The sequence below is a fragment of the Corythoichthys intestinalis genome, chromosome 18, assembly GCF_030265065.1.
Source record: "Corythoichthys intestinalis isolate RoL2023-P3 chromosome 18, ASM3026506v1, whole genome shotgun sequence".
Taxonomy (NCBI): Eukaryota; Metazoa; Chordata; class Actinopteri; order Syngnathiformes; family Syngnathidae; genus Corythoichthys; species Corythoichthys intestinalis.
Genome location: NC_080412.1, coordinates 9,399,239 through 9,422,768, shown reverse-complemented (window position 1 = coordinate 9,422,768; position 23,530 = coordinate 9,399,239). Strand labels below are relative to the sequence as shown.

General features: G+C 38.4%; 1 protein-coding gene across 5 annotated transcripts in view; it reads right to left on the bottom strand.

Annotated features, from left to right (window-relative positions):
• The window catches only part of slc8a2a (solute carrier family 8 member 2a), a 61,852-nt gene that overhangs the window by 36,270 nt on the left and 2,052 nt on the right, over window positions 1-23,530 (bottom strand). For 3 of the 5 annotated variants that reach the window (XR_009061320.1, XM_057820670.1, XM_057820673.1), the window contains exon 2: window positions 15,093-15,169. The exons of 1 other annotated variant lie outside the window; for it this stretch is intronic. The gene's annotated coding sequence lies outside the window, so the exon portion shown is untranslated. Of the gene's footprint in view, window positions 1-11,870; window positions 11,999-15,092; window positions 15,170-23,530 lie in introns of those variants that run through there. One more of the 5 variants, XM_057820672.1, reaches the window with a different exon arrangement.

The window sequence follows — 23,530 nt, the reverse complement described above, 5'->3', positions numbered from 1 at the left end:
ATCCAAATTCCGATTACTGAAATATGTCAAGTAAAGCGGAACTAATACACAGCGCGGTCTTTGGGAGGCAATGAAAAACGGACCGCGCATCAAGAGAGTATGATGAGAGCATGCTTGTCATAGACCCGGGTAATGCCAATGCTCGACTCACGGCTGTAGCTCAACTCATGCCGCTGGATAAAAAACACAAGAATACCTGACTGCTGCTGACACCCGCTACAAACTACGTCAACATCGTTTTACTGTAGATAATAGACATCATATGTATATAGAAATAGATGCAAAATGACAGACTCAACGGCGGTAGCAACAATGAAGTATTGACAAGTAGTAAACAGCCTCCATCTTAAAGCAGGAGACTTCCCTGGGCTGTTGTGAACCTTCCAAGCGAACGTAATTAACTTTTTATCTAAAATACTCCTAAATCAGCAAAATCTTGACCTGAATCTATCTTCAAAACAGTTTTAAAACTTTCACATGTCGAAAGTAGACAGAAGGGAAATTATGGAATAACGGGATCAATTTTAACAACTTTAACAGTTGATTCGCAAAATTAAATGAATTGAATGTAGTTTAAAGCTGCTGATACAGAATGGGAACTTGAGTATTTTATTTACTGTTTTAAAATGTTAACTTGATACTGAAATAGTCATTTATTTAAACCTGAGAGGCTTTTTATACAATTATTGTAACTAATGCACGAAACATTAAAATCATCTAATAGCTTGGGGGTTTTGTGGGATTTTCCACTGAGGTTGTTTGTGTGTTTTGCTTTTTTAAGACAGTTTACAATATTATTTGCAAGTTTTACTGACTGACTATGCCATTTCTGTTTGTTATTTATAATGTTTTGTGTTTGTCACTGAATAAACAGGTCAGTTTCTTGTTACCAACCGTTATGTGTTATTCAAACTCACCTAATTCAGCTGGCTAGTTATCAAGAGTACTTTCAACATGAGTCTGACAACTAAGTAAGGAGGCTAAATAACTTTAAACTTTAACACATGCTCAGATAGGCCGGTATCGGCCAATATCGGTATCGGATCGGAAGTGCAAAACAATATCGGTATCGGATCGGAAGTGCAAAAACCTGGATCGGGACATCCCTAACACTTAATTTGACAACTGTCATATGAACGTCATAATTATGACATCACACTGTCAGGAGCATTAATGAATGCTTGTAACCGATGTCAATAAGTGTCATTTGGCAAATAATGTCACTTTTGAATAGACGTAAAAGATGCGGATGGACATAAATGGAGTTAGTGACAAAATTTGCCAGATGACAACTGTCATAAGTAATGCTTATGACAGTGCCATGTTACAATTATGACAGCCTTATGATGCCACTGTCAAATAAAGTGTTCCAAAATATTCTAGGAAATATTTATATTTTTCCATATTTCGACTTTGTACAGCCTTTTCCTTATTTTTACAATATTACAGGATCAATGTTACACATTTGCAGGCCTCTGGGGAGTTGTTACTATTTTAAATTACTGTATTGCCTTTGCTTATTTCTATTCATTGATATGTATTTTATTTTGGTTTGGCCTTTAAACATTGGAAATCTTTACTTACTTACACAGCCTACTTTGTCTGTGGCTAAAGAGTATTACAGTAGTGGACAAAATGTGTCCTCAAAACAGTAAAAAAAAAAACTAAAATAAAACAAACCACATTTTAGCATTGAGCGTCAGGACAGGTCAGTCAGTCAGGATGGGGAATGGGAAATGCAGGATGCAAGATGTTGTATTTTTTTTTTTTTTTTTACCATAGTCACAAAACCAAAAGCTTGGCATTAGTTATAAGTAAGCTGATCTGTCTGAGTCATCTTGGCCACCTACCAATGTTTACATGAATGAAACTAAAGCCAAAATGTTAAGCCATGCAGCTTTTGTGATTGTCTTTCGTTGGCAACGATCACTGACTCTGGGTAAGAATAGCAAAGCTATTTTACATGCAACACATCAATGGCAAGTTAAATTATCAATTTTAATACCTATGAAATGATAATCTTGTTGTTGTCATTGTCCGCGTCATCACAAGTGACACAAGCCATGTCTATGGTCTCCTTCACACCTGTCCAGGGTAAACAGCCCAAGTGTGTGTGTGTGTGAACCTTGTGTGTGCTAGCATGATTTATTAATGGGCATTATAGGTCTTATAGCTGCTAACTACTCAAGAGCTTTCAATTCAAGTAGATCATTGAGAAAATAATGGGCGAAGAACCTTAGGAATCAATGGAAAAGGTACAGTAGAAACTTTACTTCTCAGTACATACAGTATGAATAATGGCTACTTCTAAATACCTAATACCTTCCATAGGTGAAGTCACACTGCATTGTGACTTGAAACAGATACTTGAATGCTGCATCTTTGATAAAGCCTGAGCTCTGCCTGATCATTATACAGTTGTGATTCAGAAACACAGCCACAGAGCTGCGGCGTCACATTTCACTTTCCAAGCACTGCTATGGTTACCACGACCTCAGACTGAAGGACCAACGTACAGCAGAAGTATAGTTGTACTGTTGTTTTCCAAGCACTATATAAGCTAAAAAATAAAACAGTTGTATAAAATATCAGGTCTTAAACATAAAAAACTTGAAGGAATAACCTTATATTTCTTCACAAAAATAGGTAAGAATTAAGCAGTCAAAGATGGTTCATTTTAGGGATGTCCCGATCCAGGTTTTTGCACTTCCGATCCGATACCGATATTGTTTTGCACTTCCGATCCGATACCGATACTGGCCGATACCGATACCGGCCTATCTGAGCATGTATTAAAGTTTAAAGTTATTTAGCCTCCTTACTTAGTTGTCAGACTCATGTTGAAAAGGGTTTTAGTACTCTTGATAACAATTAGCTAGCTGAATTAGGTGAGTTTGAATAACACACAATGGTTGGTAACAAGAAACTGACCTGTTTATTCAGTGAAAAACACAAAACATTATAAATGATAAACAGAAATGGCATAGTCACTCAGTAAAACGTGCAAATAATATTGTAAACTGTCAGTGGAAAATCCCACAAACCCCCCAAGCTATTAAATGCTTTTAATGTTTCGTGCATTAGTTACAAAAATTGTATAAAAAGCCTCTCAGGTTTAAATAAACGACTATTTCAGTATCAAGTTAACATTGTAAAACAGTAAATAAAATACTCAAGTCCCCATTCTGTATCAGCAGCTTTGAACTACATTCAATTCATTTAATTTTGCGAATCAACTGTTAAAGTTGTTAAAATTGCTCCCGTTATTCCATAATTTCCCTTCTGTCTACTAATGACGTGTGAAAGTTTTTAAACTGTTTTGAAGATAGATTCAAGTCAAGATTTTGCCGATTTAGGAGTATTTTAGATAAAAAGTTAATTAGGTTCGCTTGGAAGGTTCACTACTACAGCCTACAAGGGAATGGTAAACGGTAAATGGTGTTATATTTATAAGTCTCCTGCTTTAAGATGGCGGCTGTTTACTAACGCACCTAGTTTTCAATGCATGTGTATGTCGCTAAATGCTTGATTAGGTTGGTTGTATTAAAACTTTTTACAGCTTTACCACCACGCTTGACTTTATTGTGGCATATGTTGCACTCTGCCTCGTCTTTGTCGTCCTTTAAGGTGAAATGATCCCAAACAGCTGACATTTTTACAGATAAAGTCTCTCGCTAAATTGGGAGACGGTAATGTATTGTGTTGAAGGTGTGCTGTAAAATGCGGACCGGATTTTAGGGAAACCGAAGCAAAAACTGGAATGGATTATGTATATCGATGCGCTGGATTTTCAAAAACACTGGATCGGAATTTTTCCGTGTCGGCCGATCCGATACCGATCCGCATTTTTTTGCCCATATCGGCGTCCGATCCGATCCGATACATCTCTAGTTCATTTTGTATCATGGCTTGATGTCCCAAAAACGGTTATCAGGGTTACCCCCAGTGCTTTATAAGCCCAGTGGGCAACCAGGCTTCTTTTGCCCTCCTCTAAGCAAAAACAGTGCTACGAAATAAAGTATAAAAAGTATACATATTTTAACTGCATTCTAGCCATGTTCAGTGATATGACTGAAAGTGAAATGGCAACATCTTATTGCCAATATGTAATCAAACCTGTCCCAGCTCTCTGCCATTGTACTGTATTGCTTTGCATTTTGTTTGAATGTAAAAAAAAAGCATTTCAAGACTGTGACTTTTTGTAAGAGTCGAGTATATGTTTACGTGTTTTTAATAAACACCTTATAATAACACTTAAATGTCCGACTGAGTAATAAATATAATTACATCAACTCATTTCCACTGTGATCAAGTCATGTCTATTGTGAAGTTCTCATCAACAAAGAAACTAAAGCACATTATCCAATCAGAGTTGTCATTCACAAACAAGACCAAGTCAGCTGGCTCATTAGTTGTTTAGGACTTCACAAATCTGAAGGAGGGCGAAGCTATGCATATTAGATTTTTTTGAGTGATAGTTGAATCACCAAACAACATTTTAAGCACACACAAAAAATGCTCGTGCACTGTTTCTAACTTTTAAATAGGTGTTTTTCATTGTATGCACACATTAGCTTTGTGTTTTTACAAATTACTGAATCCACTGTTGGATTTATTATGTAAGATAGTCAATTAAAACACTTATGAAAAAGATTGCTTCACTTATAAATACGTGTTTTTCATGGTATATACACATTAGCTTTGTGTTTTTACAAATTACTGAAACCATTGTTGTATTTATTATGTAAGAGAGTCCATTTAAACACTTACGACAACAAATTGCTTAATATACATGTAACAAGATTGCACAAATTGGATGACTTTTGTCCGTCTGAGGGTGCCATAGCTGCCACTATAAATCTGCACGCTAAAAGTTGCCTCATTACGTTCACGCTGCCGAGAACAGCCTCTCACTTACACAATGAATAAGTTGCCACAGCACACGTCAGACTGGGCCACTGCTGGTGTGGAACAAGCTTAATGATAATTAAGTCATTTGTGCCTTTGATTGTAGAGCTACTATGGCCAGATCAAAGTTACAAACCTTTCAATCATCGTTAACTTTACGTAGCAAATGCCAGCTACACTTGTGACAAAAAAAAAAAAAAAGTTTGGTCACACTGCTAAGCAGCAGGGAGGTGTGAGAGGCTGAGTGGACTCATTCAATGAAGAGTTGAATACAGACAATCATTTTAGTTATTCTTTAAAAAATAATTCACATCATGAAGGTGGCATGGTGGCACAGTGGTTAGCACACCCACATCGCAGTTCTGGAAGGGACATAACACTAGCAACTTTTCAGGATGCTGAAATTGTCCCCACCAACTTTTAAGCACCTTTTTTTGCATTATACAATGACTTCAGCTATATAGGTAATTTAGATTGTCTTCCCATATGTTGTAAGGATAGAACTGACCCTACCATTAATAAGTGAATTACAGTACTTTCATTATGTTCAGTCTTACATTGACCCCTTTTCACTTGCTGAATGTTGGCTGATGACTTGACCCCTCCCATACACACACACAAATTCACAGCCCCGACAGAAATACAACATGGCGCGATCGCCTCGCTGCATCGCCCCGTGGCAGTTCCTGGGCGTTCTCCTGCCTCCGCCTTCCCCTCTCTTCTCTGGCTGGGCATCCGCCCTGCGCTCCGTCGCGGGTCGCTGGCTGGGCGCCGGTGTATCAGCGGGGTGTCGCCTGCACCGGCGGGGGACCCTGCCTTGCCTGGGGCTTGGTGGGCCGCTGGGGGTCCCGTGGCGTGCCGTGCCGGTTGGGGGGCTGTGGCTCGTGGCCCGGGTGGGCGGGCGGGGGTGGGTGTAGGCGTGGGGTTGGTGATGCGTCCCCTCCTGCCATCCCTGAAGGCCGGTTGATGGGTGCGCGGGTGGCCCGGGGGACCACCCTGGGTCCCGGGGGGGGGACGGTGGCTCCTTTGCTGGGCGGCGGGAGGAGGGATGGGCTGCGCAGGAGCTTTCATTTTTTGTTGAGTTTGGCTGTGCTTATGGACAAAAGCAGTAGTGTTTTACAGGAAGGAAGGCTCCATTTTTATTTATTTTTGTCAGGGTTAGGATTATTGTCCGTACCAATATTGAGACCAAACCTACACCCTTGGCTTCAAGCTACCCTCGGACACTATGATGAAGGAAACAGTAACATGCTGAAACATGTCAGGTAAATGAAAGCCCTAAAAAATTAATTGTCTTAGATGAAAGATCTACTCAAAGTAATCTAAAGAGAGGACAGTTTTTTAATATCTGGGTAATCAAGTATTTGCTTTCTATTCCTCTTGTGCTTTATCCATTGCTGATTTCAATTATTATTACTATTATTATTATTAGTAGTATTTCTTTTTTATTCTATTCATGATTACCGGTAAATGCGATTTTTATGAATAATTTTATTTCCTGTTTCGATTGTCTTTGTTTTTACGTTCTATTGATTTAATGTCATTTTTAGGATCTTCACGTGATGTAAAGCACTTTGAATTGCCTTGTTATATAAATAAATTTGCCTTGCCTGGCCTAAATAGTTCTAGTGTGTAAACTTTACACAACTCGAATTCATAATTTTTAAGAGGAGATGTTGCTTAATTTCTACAAAGGGTGGTTACACATTTTGCATGTAAAAGGTCCCAATAGTAATTGCTTAACTTGTTTAACGGTTAGTCTTAAATCAATTAGGCATTTTTTTTATTTAACTACAAAACTTAATAGTTACTTAAAGCAGTTGTGTGTAACCACTAGAAATGAGATTCTTGCATAAATACTATGTTTAATTTTTTTTGAGTGTAGGAGGAAGAATAAAAAAGCTCCTACCCTTCATGAACTCCAGGACATCAATAGCCACAAAGGGAAATGTGTTCTAGAAAGCTACATTATGCTATTTGAATGTACATTATTCCTCCGAAGGGGAACTCTGTATACTCGGTGGTCGTGTGACATTACGCCGTCCAATCACAACACTGGGTTGATTATGACAAATCCAACATGGCTACCACCATTAAAGGGGGATTTCTTTCTAGCCTGTTTGAAAAGGGCTTGCAAATAGCAGCACTTGGCATGGAAATGATGGAATGCAAATAGTAACAAATAAGTATTTGGCTGAAATGTATTGTTCACTTGTTCATTTCTTTTGGATATTATATAAAGGAATATAAAAGAAAGATATAACAAAACTAGGGCTGCAACTAACGATTATTTTCATAATCGATTAAAAGGACGATTAACTGAATGATTAATTGCTTAGTCGGATAAATGTAACTTTTTTCAATTACCTTCACAATTTACCATGTATTTGTTTTAGGCATGTTGTAAGTAACAATGAAGACAAAATGGATGACTTTTTCCTTCAAAAATAATATTTTATTACAGCTTCCTGACTTAAATGTCGTCTACAACTGTATCAATTATAAAAATGGTTGACGGCTAAATTATTAATCCATTTTAATCAATTAGTTGTTGCAGTTTTATTAAGAAGTTAGTTTAGGAGGAAAGATGTTTGAAAATTGGCAATAATGTGAATTGTTATTTTCCAAAGTAAAAACAGATTTTTGTTCATGTCCAACTTTGACTTAACAAACATATAATTAAGAAATCGGATGATATTTACAACTGAGAAGTTATATGTATGTTATAAATTCAAGAATTTAGACAAGTTTAAGGTGAAGAAGGTCTTAAGTGATTAATTGGTTATTAAAATAGTTGTCGATTAATTTGCTAATCGATTAATTGTTGCACCTCTAAAGAAAACGAACTGAGTTGAAATTTCAAGGGATGTTAATTGTATCCGTAGACAACTCGTACTCCATGACTACCCCTCGCTTACACTGATACATGCGCCACACCCAAAATATTCTACTCATCATTTCACACTCCACCTATGCGCACTATATTTAGGATAATACAGGCAATATAGTAAATATTTGAACAAATCACCTACATTTCCTCTGTTAATATACAACAATTATGATTATTCAGTTTGGGAAAAACATTATAGCACGCATACAATCCAAAAGAATAACTTCCTCTCAAGTTTCGTACAAATCTTGGTGAGTCTTTCTGTCTACAGACAAAGTAAGGAAATAGATATAGCCCTTTAATAAGTAACTCAGGGCTTTGGCTAGATGTTATAGGCCTGTCAATGATGCAGTTGAATCAGAGAGTAAGATGATCCACTGAGTTGCTCAAACACAAGACAGGCACATAGAGTGGGCCGAACCACTAATCGGGCATTAGGGGTCAACGTGCTCTCATGGCAATTTAGTTGGAAATCACACATACTAATTAAGCTTAACAAAATTCCACTGTCAGTGTCCTATTGGCTAACAATGTAAACAGGCAATAAAAATGTGGTTCACCGCCAGTTGTCAACCTCGCTCAAAGCTCAAAGTTAACCAAGATTTGTTAAATAGTTATCTGGTTGTATCCATTATAGGAAAGAATTTTCCATTGGAACAATTACCGCCAATGTTCAGCGAGATTGAAGTTTCCCAGCGTTTGGTAATGTTAGTCAATGGAAGCGTTTGGTAATGTTAGTCAATGGATACATGAATGAACGTGAGAACACGGGGTCCGCCTGAAGGATTTGCACATCAGATTACACTTGAAACAACATCAACCTCTTATGTCCCACTGCTTTCTTCTTTGCAAATAAGTTATTACAACAACACTTAAAACACAAAAAGGTGAAAATAAAATAGTAACACTTTACAATAAGGGTCCCTTAATTAACATTAGTTAATGCATTTTTAGACAATAACTTATGTTTAAGTTATTATTATGACAATAATTCATTTAATCCCTTATCTAACATTTATTAATATATCAATTAACATGAATTAATGCATTCAGTTAATGCATTAGTTAATGCATTTTAAGATAATAAGTAATGTTTAAGTAACATTACAATAATTCATATAATCCCTTATTTAACATTCTATTATTATATTATTTAGGTTATAATATATAATAAATATATAATACATTACTTAACATTAATTCACATATACATTAGTGCATTAATAAATGGTTATTAATGTATACTGGTACTAGTCAGTGATTGTTATTTTAAAATGAGAAACATTGCTCTTTGAGTCCTTGGGTGCTGCTAACCTAACCATAAGTATGGTATTATTTCACGTGAACGTACCTCATAAGTATTACTTAACCTTAATTAACCATTAGTGAATGTTTTTTGGGCCGTTATTGTAAAGTGTAGCGTATGTGTCCCTTAACTAAGAAATTATAAATGCTTAACCCCCCCCCCCCCCCCCAACCTTTATTAACCATTATTGACTGCTTTTTGGACCCTTATTGTAAAGTGTAGCATATGTGTCCCTTAACTAAGAAATTATAAATGCTTAAGTTAACAAACTCTAACCCTATATAGGCATATATACGAGTATATATTTTTAATTCTACCAAACCATTAGTTGCTGTCTGGTCATGCATTAACTAATGCATTAATTAATGCTTCAACTCATGTTCATTAATATATTAATAAATGTTAGCTAAGCATTTATATTAATTATTGTAATGTTACTTAGTTGTTACATTAGTTATTGTCTAAAAATGCATTAACTAATGTTAATTAAGGGACCCCTATTGTAAAGTGTTACCAATAAAATATACTGTATGAGAAAGAAAACAACCAATATGAAAGAATGACAACAGAGGGGAATTAAAAGCGTTTGTTGTGTTGTTAACATTGAATAAACTTCATTCCTTGATTCCTTCAATAAATGTAAGGAGTTAATTTTTCATCGGCTCTTTTACTTCTGTCCCTCAGTGTATTAATTACCCTTGGTGTATAAATGACTACTGTCAAAGGGGGAAAAAAACCAACGTGAGCCACGCGTAGTGTGTCTATTACGTCAAAACTGCTATCAATCTGGAAAGCAATGCAAGTCCGCTTGATCACAAGGCTTATCTTACAGCATGGCAGACAATGCCGGACATTACAGCTCCTCATGTTCAGTGAGTGATCTACAGTACTTTCCGCTAACTTGATTAGGCTCCACTTTTTTTTTACTACTTTGTTCTGAAGTAAACTGGACTTCAGTTAAAGGTGCCATATAAGGGGTCGGCAACCCGCGGCTCTAGAGCCACATGCAGCTCTTTAGCACTGCTCTAATGGCTCCCTGGAGCCAATGTTTTTCCATTTTCAAAAATGTTTGAAAATGGAAAAACATTGGGGAGTCAAATAGATCTTTTGTTTTAATAATGTTTCTGTAAGAGGACAAATATATGAAGCCCCTAAAGGGTCATTGACAAAAATTAAATTTAAGCAATGTGCTGCCCACCATACTGTTTCTTGTGCGCACTAGAAACTATCTGGTGTGCACCAGAAACACACTCCTACGGTATCTTCATGTGTATCTCCAGGCCAACTCCAAAGGCTTAAAGAGGTTTAATGAGGCCGGACATGAGGTGGACAGAAAGGGCTTTTTGACAGGCTACTGACAGCCAGGAGACAGCAGCCCTGAAGGTTTCTATTACATGAGATACTCTGTCTAGGCACTGGCAACCATGTCACCTTAGAAGGACTAATACTCCCCACTTAAGCTGGAACACAGTGCTGTATTAAAACCTCAACCATGGTAGACAATTTTTGTGATTCACAATTGTGAATATTCATTAGCTAGCCGAAAGTAACATATTTCCTACCTAGAGCAACATAAAAGTGCACTAGTGCTTTTTTCTTCAGCCAGTCACTGGAAATGCAAGCATTAGTCAACTTTAGAACAACAAAACGTAGTGAGGCAGTCAGCAAACTTTGACACTTCAGACTACCGAAGTCCACGAAAACTACACAGCCTACTAAAGCATAGAATACTTTTAAATATTTACTAATGTAGTTTCTCGATCCCATCAAACTCCTCGAAATTATACCAAGATTATGTAATTCCTGTGACAGAAGCGTGAGCCATGGAATTTAAAAGGTTGCAATGTATGCGATGTAGGTCGGTAGGTGGGCCGCGCTGGCTCACCCCCTTGATTGGCTGGGGAGGGGGCCGTGGCCCTGGGGCGGCCCCCGTGCTGCATTTTCACTTGTCTGCAGGACTATCACATGTGATGGGATTACCAATGACAAGGTGCAATTAAACAATGTCGGTGCCAGGATTAGCGATCAGGCAGCATAGAATAGGATGTCAACATATCCACACTTACAAGTGATTTACCTAATACTTGATTCTACGCCTCACATTACTGTTTTGTGTATGCTCAACCCCGCCTAAACACATCATGCAATGCACCCACGGAATATCTAAATAGGACACGAGGTAACACAGGAATACATAAGTATGAATGCTGTTCTTTCCCTTCCCAAAGCCGAAAAAACCAACTGGATTCTAACGGATTAAGGAGGGGGGAAAGCTTTTTCAAAAGGTCAATACGCCTCCACAACAGTAATATACATCAATATGAGCTAAGACAGAAAAAAGCATGTCTACTTCATATTTTACCAGGTATTTTATGCTCCTGAATGAAATGGACCACTTGGATGTGTGTGGAAGCGATCGATTTATTTATTCAATTTTTTTAATCCTGCGCCATGAAAAGGAGTGACTTCCTGAATTGAGGAAGAATGCGAATGTGACGTCAGCGGACTAACCATCTTCACAATACAGCCATTAGTATCGTATGCAGAGGGACTGCGGATTCAGCTGATTTTGCGGATTCATTCCTTTATTTTTCGCATCACGCCAGCCCTACGTGCTGCAGGCTTTTGTTGCTGCACCAGGGAGAGGCGTGTGAGCCTTTTTGGGTTTCACCGCAGAGAATGGCCAAAACAAGTCCGAGAACCGTGGGACAAGGAAGTGAGTAAACTAAGTGTTTTATATTATGTCAAAGACTGGGATCATGATACCTTTTAATAAGGAGGTGGCTTGCATTTTGTGGGTGGCAATGCTCTCTGTCCACCGAGAAGGCCACTTGGCCGACGACCGGCGGCTTGTCAAACATCATGGTCACTGGCCGATGAGTATCCCTGCTTGGGTAGCCCCTCGCTCTCGTCTCTGGTTCTCGATTGTGTCCAGACTTCCACCCCCTCGCTCCTCTTCGTGTGCCCGCCAATAGACCACTATCCTCGACTTGGGCTCAGCGGCCACGCGCTCCTCTGACGTCGGCCGGTTTGTCCGGTGTTCATTCTCCAGCTGCATTCCTGCTGACGAGCACTCCTGCAGGGGCCACAGCAGGGGAACGACAAGCCGAAACTTGCTCTCCGCCGGGGGCTGGCCGATCGGTGAAGGCTGTCCCCCTCTCCGCCGTGTGTGATATGAGTCGGGATCGTTTTGTGTGATTTTTCGTTTTCGAAAGGTGAAAAGGATTGGAAGAGCCACTTGGTTCTGATTTGCATTTAGCCTCGCTCTAACGCTTATTCTTTTGTTTTCACTCGTTCCTCCGTCTCAGAGTCGCCGGAAGGGAAATGACAAGAGCCGCATAAACTCCGGTGGCATAAAATACCGTTCGGAAGGTTTAAGAAGTTGGCAGTCTTGACCATTTTGCGGTAATTTAGCCCTGTCGTACTGAATACATGCATTTTTAATATTTTATTTTCCATTTCGCACAAGACTGTTATTTGTCATAACCATACAATTTAGCAATCGGGGAAAAATACGTAGAGAATATCCTGTAAAAATAATGGAGTAGAGAGAAAGCGATGATGACATTTTACAGTATTCTGTAGTCATCAGCCCCCTGTTTGTTGTCGTTCTGAATCTTCCTTCTCCTCCTCCAAATACGACTCAAACATATATGGTTGTATGCCACAGGCTTCCTCTGGATCGACAATATCACTTGAAAGATCCACACTTGAACCAGAATCACTGAAAAACACTCCCTTCTCCATTGGGCTGAATTCTGAAATCATTACTCCGCCGACGTCATCATGCAGGTGGAGGCGCCAGAGTGCGATAATTACAGGCGGGGGTAAACCGCAGATTAAAAGACTCTTTTCTCATCATCTGCGCTTTCTTAAATTGTTGTATATAGTCGAATCGTCTCAAAATATGATTTTTGTTCCAATAATAATGCGATTTAAGATTTTTTTCATGGTGTCATAGGCACTTTATAAGGGTAAGGTAAAACAGAACGTATGTCTTTACTAAATCAAGGAGATGAAAAGTCTTCAGTGGGGGAGATAACCACACCATGTTACTGATTGATCCAGGGGGAAATGTGAGCGAAACGTGAGGTATAGTATAGCCTTTGTCCCGTGGCACCTGAAATGGCACGCGTATCATTGTCTGTATACAAAGCAGCAGCATTGGTTTACTTGGGTTGCTACTGTAGGGGGTGAAGAGGTTGCATTTCATGTAAGTAGCAAAAAGCTGTGTTGGTAAACTTTTTAGAATTTAGGCCCAGAGCCCCAGTACATGTTGTCCTGTCTACTTTAGATGTGTTTTCATTAATCAGACTAATTTCCAATTCGTCTGTATACATGAGCACTGTTATAACATACAGTTGTGTTCAAAATCATCAAGTGTTTTTGCAAGTTTTACATTCATTTTTCATCTTGTTTATAATCACACTAAATAACGACATGTCAAATAGACAAATACAACTGAAATAAAAATTTTGGGGGGAATATTCCAACTAATGGCCTCATTGACAAAATTATTCAACCCCCAAAGTCCACCACTCTTAAGAACAAAGGTTTCCATCACGTGTTGTCAAACGTAGATGGGAACGGAACCCTAATGAGCAGCAATTAAGCAGATTTCAAAGGACTGTGACACATGGCTATTCTTGGCAGTTAATGACATCTTTATAAGATGGTGAAGTCCAAGGAATGGTCAAAAATGTTCAGAGAGGAGATCAGGGTAGAAATGCTACCTGAGCGTGGTAGAAAGAGGTTACTGTCTACAACTGCAGTGCGATACCTGAAGCGAAAGGTGGAGAAAAATCCCTGAGTGACAGCTGAGGAAGTAAGACAAGACATGTCATAGGAAGGTATTCAGGTTTTCATCCAAGACAATAAGACACACACTGCGAAATGATGGCTTCCATGAAAGAACTCCCATGCGCATCCCCCAGCGGACTCCAAAGCATGCAAGCACTTATGCCAAAAAACATGTGGACAAACTACAAAGGTTTTGGGATACTGTTCTCTGGAGTAGTGAGACCAAACTGGAACTTTTTGGGCCAATGGATCAACGGTACATGTGGAGGAGAAAGAATGATGACTATAAAGCAAAGAAAACCCTATTTACTGTGAAGAATGGTGGGTGGTCAGTCATGCTCTGGGGTTGTTTTGCTTCTTCAGGTACAGGGAATCTTCAGCGTGTGCAAGGTATTATGAAGGCCGTTGAATACCAGGTGATCTTGGATGCAAATGTCATGCAGTCATCGGCAAAGCTGAGGCTTGGGTGAGGTTGGACCTTCCAACAGGACAGTGATCCTAACCATCTACCACATCTTGGTTGCAAAAGAAGTGCTGGAAGATTCTGAAGTGGCCATCGCAACACCAGACTTAAATCCCATTGAAAATCTCTGCTGGTACTTGAAGAAGGCAGTTGCAGCATGCAAGCCAAAAAATGTCAATGAACTGGAGGCCTTTGCCCATGAGGAATGGGCAAAGATACCTGTGGATCACTGCAAGAAACTTGTGTCAAGCCAGTCTTCACGTCGAAAGGATGTTATTGTTGCAAAGGATTTTGTACTAAGTACTAAAGTTATACATACAGTGGGGAGAACAAGTATTTGATACACTGCCAATGGGTTTTCCCATTGACTGTGTATCAAATACTTGTTCTCCCCACTGTACCTAAGGGTTGAATGATTTTGTCACTGACGTAATCACAGAAAGGCAATTGGAATATTCCCAAAAATATGTTCATTATTTTCAGTTGTATTTGTCTATTTGACATGCCATTATTCAATGTGATTATAAACAAGATGAAAAATAAATGTCAAACGTGAAAAAACACTTATTTAGTGTGGGGATTGAATAATTTTGAACAGAACTGTAAATTAAGACATACAGTACGTACCATGGATTGAAAGGAAGAAAGCAACTTGGAAAAAAAAACAACTACAGCTGACATTAAAAATTAAACTATTTACATGCTAAGTAGGCTGAGCTCCTTACCGTCTCAACCATGAGCTGTTGTTGTACTAGGATGGGTGGTATGTGTACACGCTCACCAGCCACAACATTAGGTAAACCTGAAAAGTCCGATGAGATCAAATACGTTAAAATATGGTAAATATTTTGGCATTACACTGAAAGGTGAAAAGACATTTCATATTGCACTGCTCTCATAGAGCCGAATAAAATAAGCAGAAAACAAAACATTTGCTATAATGTAGTTGATTTTTAGCTGTTGGTTCCACTTAGGGTAGGTAGCGTAAGTTGTAGAGTTAGCAGATTTGCAATGAAATTGTGAGGTTTGAGCAGAGGTGGGTAGTAACGCCTTAAATTCACAATGTTATATTTACTTGAGTAAATGTATGCTTTTACCACGCCATACTTTTTACTTTTACTTTTACACTAGATTTGGCAACAATAATCACAACTGCATTACACCAATCAGACATAGTAACAAAAGAGACACATGACCACAAAAATTTTGCAGTCTGAAGTTCTACGACCACGTCTGGCAATTCAATCACGTGGCGTCTTTAAAGCACCGTAAAAAAATATGGTAGGAAATACGTTCTCTCCTCTAGTGTTTTCATCAACGTTGACAATAACGAAAATATTTTGTCGGCAAACAATTTTTTTCATGACGATGACGTGACGATGACGAGCTAAAAAACGTGTTTTGGGAGACTGAAACATAACGAGACGAATGCCAGTTTTTGTCTTACGAGACAAGAACGAGATGATAATTGGCCGTAGTTTCCGTCATAAGTTATGTGACATTATGTATGTGTTGTTAGCACACATCGTGGCAGTGTTTGGTCGTGTAACTCATGTAACGTGCTGCACCCAACTGCCGTTCACACACACTTAATCAATGGTGTCCTTAATCTCCACGTTCCAGATTTGCCTTTAGTGAAACACATGTCAGGTGCTGCTTGGTAAGTTTTCTTTTCATATCGTGGCTAGATATGTCATGTTGCTTTAGGCTTTAAAAGTCTATGCTGAGTGATCATCACACACCAAATGTAACTTCTAGTGTTAGCATCGCAATAGTATTTAGCGTCATGAGTGGCATCTTAAATTCTTGTACTTTATTACATATCGTTTGTGGCCTCAAGGTGAGTTTAATTAATTGAAAATCATGTATTGTTTTCCTGCTGAGTGTGAATTATCATCATGAAGATGGTGATTTCCTTGTAGACTCTACAATTATGTGCTCGTCTGTCAATGTTCATTCGAAATTGTTGGAAACATTTTCTTTATTCATTTATTTATTTATTCATGGACTGAAACTTTTGAAGTCTACAGACGAAAACATTTGAGTAATTGTCGACTAAAACTACACGAAATGTGTCTGAGTTTTCGTTGACTAAAGCAGACAAAGACGAACACATCTTGAAAATACTAAAGTATGACTAAGACTAATAAGTATTTTTGTCCAAAAGACGAAGACAAAGATGAATGTATAAAGGGCTGCCAAAAGAACACTGCTCCTCTAGAGGGCACTCATGTGGCTGATGTTTTTGAAGATTCCTGTAGTCGGAAATGCGATGGTTTATGTGTATTTTTCTGGCCTAATATTGTCATGTAATGGAATATAGTACAGTATAATAATAACAGTTCATACAGCAGACATTTTGTTGAAAAAAAAAAAAAAAAAACATTGTTTAAAAAAAAAAAAAAAATCAGACATTTTTAGCAGTTACTCACTGGATACTTTTTTAGTTGTACTTGATACATTTTTTAATGACTACTTTTACTTGAGGAATATTATTGTTGAGTAAAAATTGGGGCTATCCTAACCACCTCTCGGTTTGAGTTTCAAATCTCAGTTCCTTCCTTACTGGATGCTGGTTACATGTTCTCCCAATACGTTTAGTTTTCCTCACACATTCCTGCTGACCCACAAGGTGAACACCATGATGACGACGTCCTGCATGTTTTTTGTTAGATTAGTGCATGTACAGTATATATGCACATGACTTCTCGCTGGGTCACTCAGACTTCATGAAAAGAAGAATATTCCAAATTTGCAGTTGAATTTGTCATTGATTGGACCTTATATCTGTTTGCAAAAGTTGGAGAAAAACAATTATTAATTTCTGTTAAAGTGACTTTTACTTGTTCTAAAATACTGTAAGAAAATGATTTGATTGTCAACATTAAGAAAAATATATACCATATCATTCGATCAAATCGTGTCGCTTCCCAACTTAACCAAATCTTAATCGAGCTATTATTGCTATAGATATAGTCTTTGTATTGAATTACAATACATGTATCTATATATTTATCGAATCAGCCTCATGGCAAAGATTCCCAATGGTTATACAGTCCCTGACAAGTCTTGTCGCTTATCCTTTTTGTAGAAACAATTGCTAATAACCTGACTTTTAATCATTCAATTGATTTCAGAAATGGCTCATATGAAAGCTAAGACCCTCCCAAATGATGTTGAATGTACAAAAATATATTTGTTTCACTGAAAAAAAGATTTATTATTTAATGAAGACATAAAGGTCAAATTTTGGCAAGACAAAAGTTTTGTCGCCTACAGAAAGTTGTCATGTACGAGACGGAGGAACCAGTTGCGTATCGCAGACACAGGATTTTATTGATGTTGACAGACAAAGGAAACAATCAGGTCAAGCGGTACTGGCTAGTTGGCATGCAAACGTATGCTGAATTGCTGACGATCTGACACTGAATGTTGTGTGTTCGAGCCTTATATAGTGTTCTCAGTTGTTCTTTGTGACATAATAAAGAGTACCCAGTCCATGTGATGACAGCTTTGTGATGCATGAGTGTGATGCAATATGCTAGTACATTGATACATTAGTGTCATGCAATATGCTAGTACATTGATACAGGAGATACATGACAGAAAGTAGTGTGAAAATTGAACAAAAAAATGTACTTCAAATACAAAAATATGTTAGATAACATAAGCGAATTAAGTAGTGGTGCTGTGAGATCCAAATTTAATATTTTGTATGACTTCCACGGGCTTGAAGGACTGCATCCATGCGGTTTGGCAAGGATTCATACAATTTATTGATGAAGTCATCAGGAACATCAACAAAAGCAGTCTTGCATGCCTTCCAGAGTTCATCAACATTCTTGGGTTTCGTCTTCCATGCTTCCTCTTTCATCCTACCCCAGACATGCTCAATGATGTTCATGTCTGGTGAATCCGTCGAATTCTGTGTAGAAATGGCCTCCATGATTGACTCAGTGCTCAGAAACCAGCATTAAACAAAAGACACTTAAAAAACCGTGTGGCATTTGCCAAGGCCCACAGCCTGTCAAAAGGATGGACGCTGGAAAAGTGGCAAAAGGTGGATTTTTCAGATGAATCTTCCATTGAATTACACCAGTCGCCGCAAATATTGCAGGAGACCTACTGGAGCCCGCATAGATCCAAGATTCACTCAGAAAACAGTGAAGTTTGGTGGTGGCAAAATCATGGTCTGGGGTTACATCCAGTATGGGGGTGTGCGAGCCATCTGCAGGGTGGAGGGCAACATAAATAGTCTGAAATATCAACAAATCTTAGCTGCCTCTTACATTCCTAACCAAAAAAGGGACAAATTCTGCAGCAGGTGCGCCATCGCATACTTCACTCTCTACCTAAAAGTTCCTCGAGGCAAAGAAGATCAAGATAATCCAGGACTGGCCAGCCCAGTCACCAGACATGAACATCATTGACCATGTCTGGGGTAGGATGAAAGAGGAAGCATGGAAGACGAAACCCAAGAATGTTGATGAACTCTGGGAGGCATGCAAGACTGCTTTCCTTTATGTTCCATTGTATGAATCCTTGCCGAACCGCATGGATGCAGTCCTTCAAGCCCATGGAAGTCATACAAAATATTACATTTGGATCTCACAGCACCACTACTTAATTCGCTTATGTCATGTAACATATTCTTGTATTTTAGGTACATTTTTTTGGTCAATTTTCACACTACTTTCTGTAGGCAACAAAACTTTTGTCTTGCCAAAATTATACCTTTATGTCTTCATTAAATGATAACTCTTTTTTCAGTGAAACAAGTATATTTTTGTACATTCAACATCATTTGGGAGGGTCTTAGCTTTCATACGAGCCATTTCTGAAACCAACTGAATAATTTAAAGTCATGTTATTAGCAATTGTTTCTAAAAAATGGATAAGCGACAAGACTTTTGTCAGGGACTGTTAAATATGCTACAAGACTATAGCGGTAATGAAGGTTTCCTATTCAAAACTACATTATGAGTCATTATAATTTTTGACTTGTCCTTATTTGGCAATATTATATCAGGACGATTTGTATTCATAAATATGTTTTGTTCAACTTTTTAACTTTACGTCAAAATGGAATTTACCTATTAACGTACTTTATATTTGTTTAGTTGTTTTGAATGAAAATGATATTTTATTTTGAATATATACAGTATCATTCCAAGTTACCTAACATACCTCTACAAAAGTAACTCAATTTAATAGTGGTCAACAGGAGATATTAAGCATGCATTTGTACAGGAGGTATGAACTTAAGTGAAAATACAGCTTGATTTATACAGAGGACACATATGGCACCCAATTAAAAAATGACCCATGACTCAGAAAGCAAATGAAGAGTATCATCCTGTTAGCAAAACGAACAAATAATATTGATAACTACTCGAGTTATCGTAATGACCCAATACCATGGTGAGTATCTGGGGAGTTGATGCTGTTGGTCAATGCCGATGTTTCCCCGCGTTTTCCCGCTATGTCATATTAGTCAGGGGGCCAAAACTGACATTGTCACTGATGCGGCCATCTCAGGGTACAAGCTGACGACCTATAAAATATTAATATTTGATCCCTTGGGATGTAATCTAGACTGGTTGTCAGCTTGGAAATTTTGATTTTGTCCATTTTATAACTATATCTTTAAAAGTGGCCAAAAGCGGAATTTATCCCTAAGTGTTTCCTTATTCTTCTCATCCCCTACTGTACTCTTGGTCATCATTCCAATATAATCAATCTTATGTGCAAATATAACCTTTGATAAATTGAATAATAAGCATAGCAAAGGAGTATTGCACCACAGGGACACAGTTTTGTTACCACAACTGTGCTGAGGCCTGAAGAAAGAGGTTCACTGGAGATCACCGAAGGTGTTTTCATAGGAAATCATTGACTAGATGAACTAATTTCTAATTTTCTACAACAAAAACATCTCTCTCATTTCTAACTGTCTACAACAACAAACCAGGTCTCACCACAAAGTGGCAGAAAAGGTAGGAAAACCTATTTCCCGACTAGCTAAACATCATAGCTAGATATTTAGGCTCACGTGCCTTGGTAATAACTACATGTTGATGTGTACATGTTTACTGGGAATATTTATTTCTGCACAATACTAAGTTCTACATTCTGCTAGATAAGTGTTGACCACCTTTTTAACTAGTATAGCAACTCCGCTCAAATAATCTATATTTTCGGTCTCCTAAAGAAGCAGGCTAAAGAAAAGATAATGATTCCCTTGCTTTTCAGATAAGTTAACATGGAGACAGACACAAAGCTTAGAATCCTAAGAAGATCAAATAGCATGAGGTATAAATTGGCACAAATGTTTTATTTGGAAAGTACAGCAAAGAAAAGCAGCTACAAAAACCACCTGAGGAAGGCCTGAATTGTATCAGAGTCAGAGCAAGTGAAAGAGCAAAATACAAAGATGTGGAATATGCAGATGCTCTGGATCGAATCCAGGCATTCCTACACACAGACAAAATAAAATGGAACAAATCATGTTATGCTGCTTTTACCTATGTCAATTACATTTCTCGCCTTAAAAAGAGTTTTTTTTTTAAAAAAAGCAAGTACATCGCAGGAACCTACAAGCACCTTCTGCCCCCGCTTCACTAGACAATCAGTATCTTCAGTCACTTGGGAAAATGTATCTTTTGTCAGAAAGATAAGCAAAGACACAAACTTCGCAACATCTAAGTCCTGAGCACATCTGAAAAGATTCTTCACCTAGCTCATCAAGACACAGAATTAGGACCAAGGCTAGCAGGAGTCCATGACTTGATTGCTGCAGAGGGCAAGTACCATCTTATCTGCTACATGGCATTCTTAAGGAAATATCAGAATACATCATCAGGAGGAAATGATCCATATTCCATTTATTTAAATAATGCAGCAGATGAGTTTAGAGCAGGACTTGCCAGAGGTCAAATATACTCAATGAGAACAATTTGGGAAAGGTACTGTAAGCTGCTTGCAGACTTTGACTTGGATCAAGGAAGTTACAGATGTCAGTGTGTTAAGGAAAAGCTTGACAGGTTGCTTGATGGAAAAGTAATATTGGTGCATTCACAAAAAACAACTGATCCGATAATTAAATCTGAAATGAAGGCTGAGGATGCCACACTTAACATGAAGAAATCAACAGATAATGTACATGATGACACGCAAGAGGCAACCATGACTAGCTGTGGAACTGACAAGGATGCTCAGATATTGAGTTGGCTGTACTGGGTGGCATTGAAGATCAAGGCGGACATTAGGGAGTGTCCGGGACATGATGTTATTGGAGGAATAGATCTGCATCATGCGGTAGAAGTTGTGCCTGAAAATCTATACATGTTGTTACGACTGCTTTGTATTGGTGATGCTGAACTAGAAAATGATAGTGAAGAAACTTTTAATACAAAACTACTCAGCATTGCTAAAGACAGTGTTTTCCTAGCTTCTGGTGGACGGAAACCAACACCAAAACACATTGGTATAGGAATAAGTGAAACTTGGTTTCAACGGCTCATCATTCAATGCAGAGACACAGATGTTCTGGTGTTGCTACTTGTCTTTGCACAACATTTGAGGCCTGAAGTTTGAATGAAGGCAGAACAGCCAACAAACCCCGTTCCCCCCCAAAATGTCAAGTGACTCGTTACAGGAGTGCTGTCAGCATTCCTGCAGAGATTAAAGACGTGAGGGGTCAGCCTGTTAGTGCTCAGACCAAACGCCGCCCGTCTCATCAGACCATAGGACATGGTTCCGGTCTGATGAGACGGCCGGGCTTTCTCGTGTACAGTCTTCAAAAGAGGCTTCCTCCTGGGGTGACAGCCATGCACACCAATTTGATGTAGAGTGTGGCGTATGGTCTGAGCACTAACAGGATGACCCCCCACGTCTTCAGTCTCTGCAGCAATGCTGACAGCACTCATGTAACGAGTCACATGACATTTTGGAGAGAAAATGACAAGCAGTACTCAATTTGGACTTTTAGGGATGTACGAGGGGCATTCAATAAGTAATGCACTCAAGTGCATTGCTCGTACAGGATTTTACCAATCTCGTTCATATTTGGCACAAACATGATAGGAGACACGTTTTTGCGATTGTTATATGTGTTTTTCTTATTTTCAGATTTTTAAAGTTTAAACTAGCTTTCAAAATGGCTGCCCCTCTTGAAGCTGGTCAGAAACAAAGAGTTGTAATCAAATTCCTTGTTGCAGAGGGAGAAACACCTCTGAGGGTTAGGGTTTGTGGATTTGGTTTGTGGAGGTTTACATTGAGACTCTTAGAAAGCTCAAAGCAAGAATTCGACGTGTTCGGCCCAACTTGGACATGGCAAACGTGCTCCTCCACCATGACAATGCACGTCCTCACACAAGCATCAGGACCATGGAGGTCATCACCTCATTTGGATGGACTGTGATACCACATCCGCCATATTCTCCTGATTTGGCACCGTCAGACTACCACCTCTTTGGTCCAATGAAAGAAGGACTCCGGGGCAATGACGATGAAGTGAAAACTGCTGTCAAGATTTGGCTTAGAGATCAACCGGCTGAGTTCTATAAAACTGGTATACATGCCCTCGTTCATAGGTGGACTGTAGCTCTTGAGAGAGGTGGAGACTATGTGGAGGAGTAAAAATGTAATCCTCACACGTGTACCTTTATTTTTATATATAATACACGTTGCTATTATAATTTGTTTGTACATAATAAAGTTGGGTGCAATACTTTTTGAATACCCCTCGTACGTTTTTTCACAGGGGTGTACTCACTTTTGTTGCCAGGGGTTTCGATATTAATGGCAGTATTTTTAGTTATTTTGAGAGGGAACTAAATTAACTTTACTATAAAAACTGCACACAGACTACTTTTCATTGTATCAAAGTGTCATTTTGTCAGTGTTGTCCCAGGAAAAGATACGTATACTTAAATATCTGCAGAAATGTGAGGGGTGTACTCACTTTTTGATACACTCTCTCTCTCTCTCTCTCTCTCTATATATATATATATAGATATAATAGATAGATAGATATAATAGATAGATAGATAGATAGATAGATAGATAGATAGATAGATAGATAGATAGATAGATAGATAGATAGATAGATAGATAGATAGATAGATAGATAGATAGATAGATAGATAGATAGATAGATAGA